Raw genomic sequence first — 13,460 nt, 5'->3', positions numbered from 1 at the left:
GAATTATTAATGACATTGGTCCTTTTGCTATTTTGGTTAAATTTAAGCATTTATCCTTTTAGAATCCTTGGTAAAAGCTATTTCCATGTTTTGGAAGAATACCTCTTTGGTTGCCAGAAATATTAAAGGAAAGATTCATTTTAACATTTTTTCTAATAGCTCACTTTCTTTATTTTGGGATCCATGGTGTTTGGGAAAATAAGTCTAGGAAATTATTTCTTCAAATAGGGTTATTTTGGGTTACGATTCTCTTAATCTGAATTTAAGGAATTTGATTACTAATAAAAGCTAGAATTCAGCTTCTTCTTTAAGCCTGGCCCTTAGTTCTATTTTATCTCATGTTGCCATCATGGATCCTCAAATTTTGAACATTACTTAGATTGGAGTTTTACTTCCTTCTTTTAATATATTCTATAAAGCATTTTTTGAAGACTATAATAAAGTTGAGTGGTTTAAGTTGATTTGGCATAAGAGGCATTCTTTGAGATATTCTTTCTATGCTAGGATGGATCTTTTAAAAGTGCTAAAAATTTTAGATGTCATGGTTCAGAGGAATATTAATGCCTCTACTTCTTGTATCCTTTGTTTAAAAGCTAATGAGAATCATGATCATCTATTTTTTTAATGAGATTATTCTTTTAGTATCACTTCTAAATTCTTGCTTAATATTAATTTTTTTTTCTATTCATACCAAATTTAGTTCAATTACTAAACTTTATTTCCTCTCTTAACTTTAATTCTTAGGTTAAGAATTTCTTATTTCTATCTGTTAATTATTCTATTTATTTTATTTGGAAAGAAAGAAAAAATAGGAAGTTTTAGAATAATTTTTCTAACTCTATTACTTTGAGTAGACTCATTTATTATAATCTTATTGCTAAGGCTTCTCATTAGAAATCTTTTTATTCTATTAAGGATGTTTTAGCTGGTAGAATTTGCAACCAAGTTTTTCTCTAAAAACCATGGATGGTCAGTTTGTTAGGTATGGTCTTTTCCTTGGGTGTTGTTTTTTCTGATGTATTTTTACTTGGTTTTAATGGTTGGGAGGTTCCTTTTGAAGGGGGCTTTTTGGATTGGATAGACTTAGCATCTTTTTAGTTTTTGGACTCTCTCATCCTTCTTCTAAGCGGCTATGGATTTTTCCAGTTATTTTTTGGTGGCTATCTATTTTAGATATCTTATGCTAAACTATCATGTTTCTTGGTTTGATAGATTTTTGGCTGGGCTGGACTTGATGGGGTCTGGTGCTATAAAAGCTTGTTGTCTATTCTGGGATTTGTTGAAGTTGGAACTTTGTTATTGTTGTTGATTGACATTTTACTAGAGACTTTTCTAGGCTGGGCTGGATCTCTCTAATGTGGCTTGGGAAGTTTTTAGAGACTTGTTGATGTTGAAGCTCTGTTATAACTATTGAAGCTCTATTTTGAGGAGATTTGTCTTCTTGATCTCCTCAAATATTAGTGCTATTCTGATTGGTGGGTCTATTTTTGGCCGTCTAGTGTGATCTCCTATTAGCTGTTGGTTGTTTAGGAGATTTTTTTTTTATATTCTTTTTTCCTTCTTTTGAGAAGGAATTCTCTTTATTTTCTCCTTTTTTGGAGTTCTTTTATCTCTTTCTTAAGATTCTAGTTTAGTATTATATGTTTTATCATTTGTTTTTCATACTTATCATTTATAATCTTTTCTAGTTATCATTTTTTGGAATGAAATTGGGAATGATTGACCCTTTTTTTCAAAAAAAAAGGAGCTGGAGAGGGATTATCTGATTTAATTTTTTTCTTTTATTTAATATCAGTGTTTTTGTCTAGATTAAATGCAATGATAGTGTTAGGAAAATTTTGTCTCAGCATTCTATGGATATCCAGCACACTAACAGAAGAAAAATGCAACACCAGAATATTTATATGGAAACCCTAGAAAAGGTAAAAACCACTGGGCCATCTCAAGTTGAAATGATTCCACTAGTATTTGCTTAGATTACAAGTGACTGACTCATCCCAGAAATTGAGGATGGTCATATTACAATTTTTCTCATATTGAAGCTCAGTTAAAAATAGAGATAAAAAATCTGATGAGGTTGAGTGGTCGGGCGAAAATCTGGCGTCAGGTGACGGTCAGGTAGAATTATGGCTTCAGTTGGTTGTTGGGTAGAAATTTGATGCCTTTCAATAATTGGGTAGAATTCCCACATCAGTTGGCAGTCGGGTTTAAGTCTGGCAGTGTAGAGGAGGAATCTCTTACTTTTCTTCCTTCTCCTCTTACGTTTTTGCTTAATTCAAGGGCCGGACAATTGCCAGATGAAACTCCAGTGGTGGTCAAGGAGTATCTTCCTTCTCTTCCTTTTCTTTATTCAGTTCTTCCTTTTCTTCTCTTCTTGCTTCCTTGCTTAATTCTTGCCGGGTGAAAGTCTGGCGGTGGTCGAGGATGAGTCTTTTCCTTATCTTCCTTTTATTCCTTCTCTTTTCTTCTTGCTTCCTTGCTTAATTCTAGCGTCGATCGGTTGCTGAGTGAAAGTCTCTTGGTGGTCGAGGAGAAGTCTCTTCCTTCTCTTCCTTTTCTTCCTTTTCTTCTCTTCTTTATTGGGGTCTCCTCTTAAATGAAATGAGGGATCTATTTATAGTTTTCTTAGAGTGGCATGGTCGGTAAATAGGAGGAAGATCTGGGATAAATTTGGATTGATTTGAATGGATGATCGATGTTGAATCCCTTGATTGTAGTAATTTTATTAGGCATTTGAAGGCCCGAATGATATAAGAATTTGATAATGTTGGGCTCATTAAATTCTCCTCACCGAGCCGCTCGATTTGATAATAAACATGTCATGTTTAAATTATTGAGTCTAGAGAATAGGTTGTTAAACCTAAGTTAATGTCCCAAAGCTACCAATTACTGGTGGATATATATATATATAATTGTATTATAATGTTTAAACTATAGTTTTAGAAATTGAGTGATCACAATTATCCAATAAATAGATAAAATAAGCAAACTAAGGGGTTATTTGGCAAGAAAATTTGAGTAGAGGATTTTGTGTAAATCCTGTCAAACAGGATATCAGATTAATCTGCAGTTACTTTCTTTTTGTAGTAAATCTCAAATTTTATAAATCCAGAAGTTTGACATAAATGTGGGATTTGGCAGATGAAGTGCGTAAAAGGAAAAAAATGGTAACCTTCATAATGAGCGAGCTCCCTTCGTCATCATCGTTACTTTCAATCCAATAGAAAAATGATGAGCTATCATGAGTTTTGATCCAACATAAAGGAATATTATCCAAGGAGGTGAAGAAGTTTTTAGTGGCTGATTCAAATGACTTTCCTCTTTCATAAAGTGCAGGAGAAGTTGAATTACTAGAGAAGAGGAAAAGCAAACCCTAGGCATATGGCTAATGAGAAGATTAGAGAAATTCTTCAAATCACAAGCCTTTGCCAAGGGAATTAATTAATTTGATTTAACTAGTCCAATTAAAATTAATCATCATACAATGTAATTAATAAAAAAAATTATTGGTAGTATAATTAGCAATTAAAAATTAATAGAATTAGTTTGATTAATATAAATTGAAATAGACACAATAGGAGCATGAATTAAATAATTAGTTATTTCAAAAAATAATTAACTAATTATTTAGATATCAAATAGTTATTAAATTAACACTTAAATAAATAATTGATAATTAATACTATAATTAGTAATTTAATTATTATTTTATTGAGCTAGCTTCTAATTATATTATTTATCATTGTAACTTATCATGAGTAATTAAAATTAAAAGTAATAATATACCTGTACATAACTCATAAATTAAATTCATAATACAATAAATTTAATTACTAAGTTAACTAACCGCCTAATATCTTGTATTATATTTCCAAATAATTCCACAAGATTTACTAATATTTATCATCTATCTTGCCAAACAAGTTTTAGGATTTAATAGCTCTAGGATTTTGTAAATCTGAGTCTACAGAAATTGCTAAATCATATAAAGTAAAATCATACTTGTTGCCAAATAGACCCTAAAACTTGTATGCACATTCTCCACTTCTTACCATTTGTTATTTTACATTCTAAAGACTATAATTTATATACACATGCAAGGGTATACAGGAGTAGAACCCTACCTGACATGGGAGCGATTCAAAATTCTAGTTGGCCAAATCAGCTTAATTTTTAGGACAAAATTAAATAACAATGGGATAGATTTATGTGAGTAAACATGTGATGTCAGCTTTAAACCAAACCAAAATTTATCACAAAGAAAATCAAAGTGCAGAAATTAAATGCAAAAGCAATAATAAAGAACACATAAATTTATAGTGGTTTGATCAACCTGACCAACGTCTACTCTCCGAAGCCTCTCCTTTGGGTATTGAACTAAACTCATTGACTCTCCTTTTTCTCCCACAACAAAGTAGAGAAGCCTTTATAAACCTCCTTTCCACCGACCTCGGCGAGGCAGAGAATCCAACTCCTTTTGCTTCCTCCTGAAGCAGGCAGAGAACCTCAATCAATTGCTAAAGTAGACCTCTCTAGAACCCCCAAGGAACCAAGGATGATGATTGAAGAAGATGATGACGGATCCTTACTTGGAGCAACCTTTTTGAAACCCCTCACAAACTCCACCTCACAAGATCCTCTCTTTCTCCCTTTCTCTCCATTTCCTCTTGGCTCTCTCATATCAAGATAACAGTAAAAGATGTACTCTTGGGTAGAACAAGAGGTCTTATATAGAAGAGCTTCAAAATGGCTCTTAATTGCAACAAACTGACTTTATTGTCTAGGATGATATAAATATCATCCTGTACGATCAGTACAAAATTGGCTCAATCAGTCAGGATAATCTGGGACAATCATAAGGTTTTTTATTCATATCGTCCAGGTAGATAGGCTATCATCCTATATGATTAGTACAAGTCAATAAATATCATCTAGACCATCAGCCTGAATGGATGTCTGGAAGATGTAAAAAAATAACTTAATTATCCAGGCTGATCTCATGATCATCTCGAATAATTAGTTCAATTCAGTATACATCATCCAGAGCATCACCCAAAATAGAACCAGGATGATGTTTGATCATCTAAGAAGAACTAATGTTTATGAACTGATCATCTTGATCGATCCTACGATCGTCTAGGACGATATGATCGAGCAATCAAACCTTAATTTTTTTCCTTAATTAACAGATTAATTTAGGCATAATTATACTGTATCATCTAGGATGATGTCCTGGATGATGTTCAAAAATAAAAGATGCTTAAATAGCTCTGGCAGGTGATTCTTTATGATTTGAGCATATCATCCAGGATGATGATTAGATCATCCGGGATAATGTACTTAATGACGGTTTCTTTAACCAGGCTACCCTAATTAAGTTTCTATTTTTAATTGATTATTCATGAAGATTTTTTATTGGCTAGGACGATGTGATTAAAAATTGAGAACTCTAAAACAATCAAAATTTTTCCCTCAAGTGTGTGTGTGCATGATTACTTTTCATCGGGACCCATATCATTATAATTGACTCAAGAAAAGGTAAAAGATAAAAAATTGACATAGTCCTAGTCTACCCAATCTTGAGCTGGCTTGAGTTACACTTGATCTTGTGGACCTAAAATGTTAGTAGGTAAGGCAGTCATAGAGAAGCAGAAGTATCATAAATATTTGCTATCATCAAAATTATATTTCTTGAAATCAGATTCACAATAATCTCTCTCTTGTTTATGATGGTAAATATAAAATAATTAAAACTAAATAAAACATGAACAGAAGTGAAAATAGTATGATGAAACAACTCAAACACTACACCCCCTTTTGACATCACAAAAGGAGGAAAAACCAGAAAAGAAAAGCAGAATTGAAGACAAAAATGAAGAACAATAGCAAAGTTATTTTTTTTTTATTTTTTATTTTTAATCAAAGAATGAATATGATAAAGTCTTCATGTGATTGAATTTAAAGAATTGTAAGACCAATGAGTTAACATCACAAAATCCAAAAATGGTAGAATATCTGATCCTTTTAACCTTAGCTCGAACTTCTCTTAGGGCAAAATCGTCTTTTCAAAGTAAAAGACCAAACTCAGAAAAACCAATTGGATAAGAAAAAAAGATCCATTCTAAACTTGGTTTTAGAAAAAATATCTTATAGAATAATATACTAAAGTAATTTGTTACGGTCGCAAAATTCAAAATCAAGGCTTTGAAAATATCAAGTGAAACATGAGTTCTTCTAAGTTTTAAAAGTTTGAAAGAAAAGAGAGCTTGATTTTGGTGGGCTCATTTTATTCCTCTTGTTAATTGATTAGCACACTTTGCACATCTTTTAATTTTTGAAACATTTTGTGTATATTTCTCAATTTGGCGTCATTGCACATCTTTTGATTTGGCGTCATTGGCCACTTTTTTTTTATTTTTGTAATATATACCCCTTTTCAAAACTCTTAAATACTCTTAGTTGTGAGTATTTCTTTCATATATTAGAGAAGAAAAACTCTAAAATAAGGAAGAATAAACCACAAAACAGAATTAATTTCATTTGATAAATACAAAGACAAGATTATGAAAAACCTTGAAAGTAATATAAAGACTTTGAACATTATAAATTTAAGACAGATTAATGTATCATGATATAAAAGATCTCAATCACAAATTCCAATTATTAGTTTGAGATAGACTTTTATTTAGAAAATAAAATTACACCACTAAAGGAGGTTAGAGGAAGATAAACAATCAACAAATTTTCTCCCTTTAATTGATTTAGAAATGTAAAACATTGACTATAAATTTTTCAAAAACAAAAATATGGTATAAAATATCATTTCAGCTGTGATCACAAAAAAAAAAACTAAAATAATAATAATAAAAAAATAAAAGCTAGTAAAAAGTAAAACAAATAAAGTGAAATAAATAAAGAAAGTAATAAAATAGAAAATTCAGAATTCAGTAAACATCAAGTTCATGCACTTATGTCAATCACATCCAATTTGATCCTTAAGATGCTGAAAGTGTCAAAAACCAGTGATTTAGTAAAGATGTCAGTCAATTGATTCTAAGTTGTCACTAGTTGTAACTCAATGTGTCCTTTGGTCACATGATCTCTAATAAAGTGATGTCTTATGTCAATGTATTTGCTCCTTGAATGTTAGATAGGATTTTGAGAGATGTAGATGGCACTAGTATTGTCAGAAAGGATTGAAATTATGCCTATAGGTAATCCTAAATTCAGAATTTATTATTTCAACAAAAAGACTTGGTCCACACTTCCTAAGGCAAAGTACTTAGCTTTAGCAGTGAAAAGTGCAACAAAGTTTTTTTTTACTAGACCGGGAGACTAAAGACTATCCTATGAATTGATAAGTTCCAAAAGTGCTCTTTCTATCCACCCTACATCCAAAAAAATTAGAATCAAAATATCCAATAATCTAAAAAGAAATGTGGTGCCTAGGATATCAGATTCCTAAGTTTTGGGTCCCCAAAAGATATCTAAGGATTCTTTTAACTACAGTCAGGTGAGATTTTTTAGGATCAACTTGAAATATAGCATAGAGACAAACACTAAATATTTTATCAAGTCGGTTAGTAGTCAGGTAAAGTAAATATCCAATTATCCCTCTATACATTTTTTAATCAACAGATTTTCTATTTAAGTCCTTACCCATCTGAATATTAGAAATCATGGGAGTATTTATTGGCATGGGTTTATCCATTTCATATTTCTTCAAGATGTCCTTAATGTACTTTGATTGATTTAAAAAGATTTCATTATCCAATTATCTTATGCTAAACCCAAAAAGTAGGACAACTCTCCCATCATACTCATCTCAAACTCCTTACTCATTATTTTAGAAAATCATCACATGGATTTTTATCAAAAGTTCTAAAAATTATATTATCAACATATAACAAAATAATGAGTAACTCATCACCTACTTTTCTTAGAAAAAGGGTGGTGTCTATACTTCCCTAAATAAAATCCCTCTTTAGTAAAAATGTGCTAAGCCTCTCATACCAAGCTCTTGGTGCCTATTTTAATCTATATAATGCCTTTTTTAATTTGAAAATATGATTTGAAAATTGGAAACTCTCAAAACCTAGGGGTTGCTCTACAAACACATCCTTATTTATTACCCGATTTAAAAAAGGCTCTCTTCACGTCCATTTGGTAAAGCTTAAATCCCTTATAATAGGCAAAGGTTAGTAGCACTCTAATGGCTTCCAATCTAGCTACAAGGGCAAAGGTTTCTTCAAAATAAATCCCTTATACTTGGTTGTACCCCTTAGCTACTAATCTCACCTTTTTCCTAACCACTACACTAGAATCATTCATGTTGTTCTTAAAGACCCATTTGGTTCCAACTACACTTTGTCCCTTTGGTCTTTTTACAAACTGCCAAATATCATTTCTAATAAATTGGTTTAATTCCTCTTGCATGGTTAAGATCCAAAACTAATCAGATAAGGCTTGATTAATATTTTTGGGTTTAGTCATTGAGATAAAGGGAGAGTGGTTTACTTCCTTCTAAAGTCCATGCCTAGTTCTAATACCTTCATAAGGGTCTCCTAAGATTAGTTCTTTAGGATGACTCAAAGAATATCTCCAAACCCTAGGCATGGTGTGTATAGGTTCTACCCTTTCCTCTAAATTTGCATTTTCTACTCCTTGGGTAATTTCACCTATACCTTCATCCTTTTGTGGCTTTACAATCTTCTCAAAATTTTAACTCCTTTGGTAATCTCTCCAACACTATCTTCATCCTCAACTCTAGACTCTTTAGGGTTAGATTAATCAAACACTATATGAATAGTCTCCTCCCCCACCAAAGTCCTCTTATTAAACACCCTAAAGGATTTCTCCACACTTGAATATCCTAAGAACACTCATTCATCAGATTTTAAACATAATATAACAAAAAAATAGCGAGAAGATTTGATCTTCATATGCTTGAAATTTAAACATTTTAATATGGATGTCTTTTATATACATGTTCATCTCATTTTTGTTATATTATCTTTCATACTCAATTTTTTTCATCACAAAATAATTACATAATAAGAAGTTTCATCAATCACTAATAATAATATAAGTAAATTAGCAAACTTATAGTTTTTTTTTTAAAATTAAAGACATACCTTAAATGTTTATGAGTAAAAAAAAATTACATAACCAAATCCAATCATATGGTCTCTCAATAAGTTCTTCGTAAGGCTTTTGTCTTGCTAACATTCCACCTCCATGTTTTTTATAATGTACATAAGCCTTTGAGCGAAAATCAGAAAATCTCTTGCTCATCGTGTGCATCACACAATCCTTTACATGTGATTCTTCAATGGACAAATTAATCTTTACCTACAAAATTTTTTTAAAGCAACGTTAAGTTGTTTGAAATCTTTATTTAAACCTGTATATGTTAGAGTTCATAAATTTGGGGAATATAGAGCAGCCAATGCACTGTATTTAATTAGACTTATACTTTTAGTAAACTGTGATTCATTCTTCAATGTAACTACAATGCATAATAACATGAAATTGCATTGTTGAGCACAAATAGGTCCAATCAAATGAGTTGTACTTTGAATGTTATCCAACTACTAATTGAGATAGTCTAAGTCTGCTAATCTTAAATTAGTAAGTGCTACTAAAAGATGATAGATAAGAGTTCAACAGGATAGATATATAGATATATTTTGATGACCATACTACTAAGACTTCGAAAGACATGAAAGCTAGACTTAAGGATAAGAACTTATTTGCCTATCTGCTACAAGTTAAGAAATCATATAGTTCTGTATTATTAATAAATGATATTTATTGATGACAACTCTCTCTTTGGAAGTGCTTCGGTCTGAATTTAGAATCAAGGCAACACAATCATAGGTTACTAAAGATGTCAAGAATTATTAGACGCATGGTGCAGTTACATGATTCTACATTTGAATTGCTCATTTTTCTAGATTATTTTCGTCCTAGTCATTTACTTTTCCCATTAGGAGTTTGAGTGCTTTGCTAAATTTTTTTGTCATTATCATTTCTGTTCCAGCTTTTCTAATTTTATGTGTTTTATCACTTCATGACTGATAAAAATCAAACTGTCATCCACACGAAACTAGCATTCACCATCAAGGTATATTCACTTATTTTTAATGTGCTATTTTTTTTTTTATCACCTTTCTTAGGAATAGTAAGTGATAAATCACAAAATTAGTGGCTGTAACCCAGAACCTGGAGAAGCAATCTTCTCCAACCATTGGGCCTATTAGTTTGATTGTTCAGTTCTTCTGCAAACTGAAACGTTAACTTAGCTTATAGGACGTCATAACCAATATTTATGTAATTAAAGGCTTAAAGGAAAAAAAGGAACTATATGATTTCTCGTAGTCCTAAATGGTTGAAACTTATGCTGTTATAAAATTTGGTGATTTTGGATCAAACCAATAGCTTTAAGAAAAAAAAACACGTTCTTTACAATCATTAAAATGCACGTCTTCCTAGTAAGATATAGGTATGAGAAGTATTCTGTAAATTTTCCATCAAAACAAAATGATCTCTTACTATAAAGTGTAGAGGAATCCCCAGTCATACCAGTTGAAATGGCATGAAAAATGAAGTTCCAGCATGTTATATGCTATTTTTTTGTTATATTTTCTCTATGTAGTAAAACTCGGAAGAAATGCATTGAAGCTATAATAGTCATTATTGCAGGTTTAAATAAAGATTTCAAAAGAATGTTGACTGAGAATACTGATATGAAGCCATTATAAGTGAAAGATGTTCTTACAGCCTCAGACGGAACTCACAAGGCACCTTCTATACAAGGTTAAATTCTAGTATTATAAAAATACCAATGTTAAATTGCTCACATCTCTGAATATGGTCACATCAGCATTTAACTCATTCCATACAACATATTTTTCTTATATATTTATGTATATTTTTTCTTGCATTTTTGTTTGTTTTGTTCTTGCATTGTTCTGAAAAGTCTTTGATTAAAGCAAAGCAAGGGGATGATCTAATTTGATCTGAATATGATGCTGATAGTAATTCATCATGTCCTTCAAAGCTCTCTGATTGTTTTGCATTCAAAATTCTTAGCGACTCAAATATCTAGTCTAATTTGTTATTATTGTTTGAATGAGTAATCCGGATTCAAGCAAAAAAGTTAAATTATGATGGTTTGTTTGAATGGTGAATGTCAATGATTAGAAATTCATAAATGACAAAATCATATAATTAGTTGAAGTCAATCCAGTTGATGAAATTCAATTTTCATCAAATTTTAATAAATTCCATAACACAATCAATCCAAAAAAAAAAAAAAAATAGAGTGCTATGTAAAAGTAGAAGAAAAGCACAATAGTTATTACCATCAATTTTTTAGCTTATATGCCTAAAGTTAGAAAAGATCAAACATAAAGATAAATGATATTCATAAACAGAATTGAATTTTATCCCACAAATAACTAAAATAATCGTTAAAGTTCTTACCGTCAATTTTTTTAAAAGTAATTCTTTATCAACATCACTCACTTGTTCCCATCTTTTGACTTGCATGGGTGCAAAGTTTCTAATTATAATACCCGCTTCTCTAGACAACTTTGAGTGATACTCTCCAACTGGCCTATTCAAGCCCTCTGGAATGATTATTGATATCTTACCTTTTATTTTGTAATGCTCCTCTAATGCTACACATCTATTTAGACTCCTTTTTTTATTAGAACTTGAAGCTGAAAAAAAAAAGTAAATAAGAAATTCATTTATATTTATCATAATTATTAAATTTGAAGAAGCCAAAAGTAATAATACCAATGATAGTTGTCTTAGTCTCTGGTGCTGATAGATGAGATAAACTTAGCGAATCAGCTATTGGGGATGCTTCTCCTATAGACAAACTTCCTGCAATTGATACATGCAAATAGTTAAGAGTAAGAGCTAGTAATGTACAAAAGAAATTATATTTATCAAAGGATAGTATTAAAGCCTGAAAGAGAAAAATCATTAAAAACAATTTAACCTAATAAGATAAAAAAATACCAACTTACCATTATTAGCAGTAGATAGGACATGTGAAGCATCATTTTTTAATTAAGACTCCACATTATTACTAGTTGATTGATGGTGCAAACAAATGTGAGTAATTTGCAATTATTCGAGAGCTTATCCATTTTCCTGGAGCCATGACTTAATAAACTGCAAAATGAAACAACAACAAAAAAAAATTATTGAAAGCAAAAATATCAAGTTATTATAATATATAAAACAAATAAGTCATAAAGAACAACCTAGTCTTTATCACTATCAATGTTGATATATACATCAACATCATGATCACTAAAATATTTAGCTAATGTTGCATCATATTCCTCTTGTTCATCTTCATCACATATAAAATCAATAGTCTGAGTTGGTTGTGAATGCACATTTTGTACATATTCCAAAATTTGTGGCTCTACATCTTCTTACGTAAGGGACCAATCTCACCAAAATCATCTTGGAAGTTTATATCATTTTGCTCATCTTCTTGATTTGTTATATTTCAGTTAGCTGATCAATGTTAAGTTGATATTGATTCAAGTAATTCACGAGGGTGGGATCAAATAAATGCATATGCTGCACTTTCTGTACAACATGCCAATCAGCTCTTAACTTTGTATCTTGAACATAAAATACTTGAGTAACTTGACCTGCTAATACATAAGGATCATTATCATACCAAGATTTACTTATATTTATAGATGTGAAATCGTCATCAATTATAATGGGCTTTTTATGCTCAAGATCAAACCATTTGCACTTGAACAATACTACATGGTTTCCATCAATATAGCATACTCGATCATCTACAAAATATTAAATTTAATGATATCAAGAATTTAATACTAGAGCTAGGATTATGTATGAATATGCTTAGATTTCAAGATCATTGGCCAAAAAAAAAATTGAAAACTCAAGCATCCATATATTCAGAAAGCCAACGGATTTTCATCATTTTGATTATCAGTATATCTCTTGCACTCCAATAAGGATTGAAAATTTAAACATTACAATTTAATGTTCAGATTATGGATTCAGGGGACTAGTAAGGATAGTCCCATGTCCATCATATTATGTTCACCACCCATAGATAGAGATGGTTTTCCCCAAAAAAAGAAAGCATGCATCATAAAATGGTTTCCTTCACAAATAAATGCATCCACAACAACATTAAAATTTGAATAGAAGATTTCATTTCAAGGATACAATTTCCCAGCCACGGATTGACCGAGATATCATTAAACATATTGTTTTTAGTTGAATATGCTCGACGAAAGTACCAAAAAATCAAGATCAGTAACTGATATAAATAATAGATCAAATAAAGGGCATTTAATACAAAAAAATAAATAAACACTTAGTCAGACTACTTCCTCAACATTTTTTATGGCCATTGCACACTTGAAAGCTTAATAGGTATGTGGCAT

At 30.8% G+C, this 13,460-nt stretch overlaps 1 long non-coding RNA gene and 1 other non-coding gene across 2 annotated transcripts; one reads left to right on the top strand and one right to left on the bottom strand.

The window, feature by feature from the left end:
• Positions 1–9,154: 9,154 nt before the first annotated feature.
• On the bottom strand, positions 9,155–12,183 carry LOC114580679. Its single transcript, XR_003702205.1, has 4 exons — positions 12,042–12,183; positions 11,806–11,895; positions 11,488–11,726; positions 9,155–9,351 (listed from the first exon to the last, which is right to left on the bottom strand). It is a non-coding gene; the product is annotated as an uncharacterized LOC114580679 (long non-coding RNA).
• Positions 10,998–11,075, top strand: LOC114581088. The gene has a single exon (XR_003702893.1). It is a non-coding gene; the product is annotated as a small nucleolar RNA R160 (small nucleolar RNA).
• Positions 12,184–13,460: the final 1,277 nt, after the last annotated feature.

The sequence above is a fragment of the Dendrobium catenatum genome, unplaced genomic scaffold (assembly GCF_001605985.2).
Source record: "Dendrobium catenatum unplaced genomic scaffold, ASM160598v2 fragScaff_scaffold_133, whole genome shotgun sequence".
NCBI lineage: Eukaryota > Viridiplantae > Streptophyta > Magnoliopsida > Asparagales > Orchidaceae > Dendrobium > Dendrobium catenatum.
This window is presented reverse-complemented; position numbering and strand designations above follow the sequence as displayed.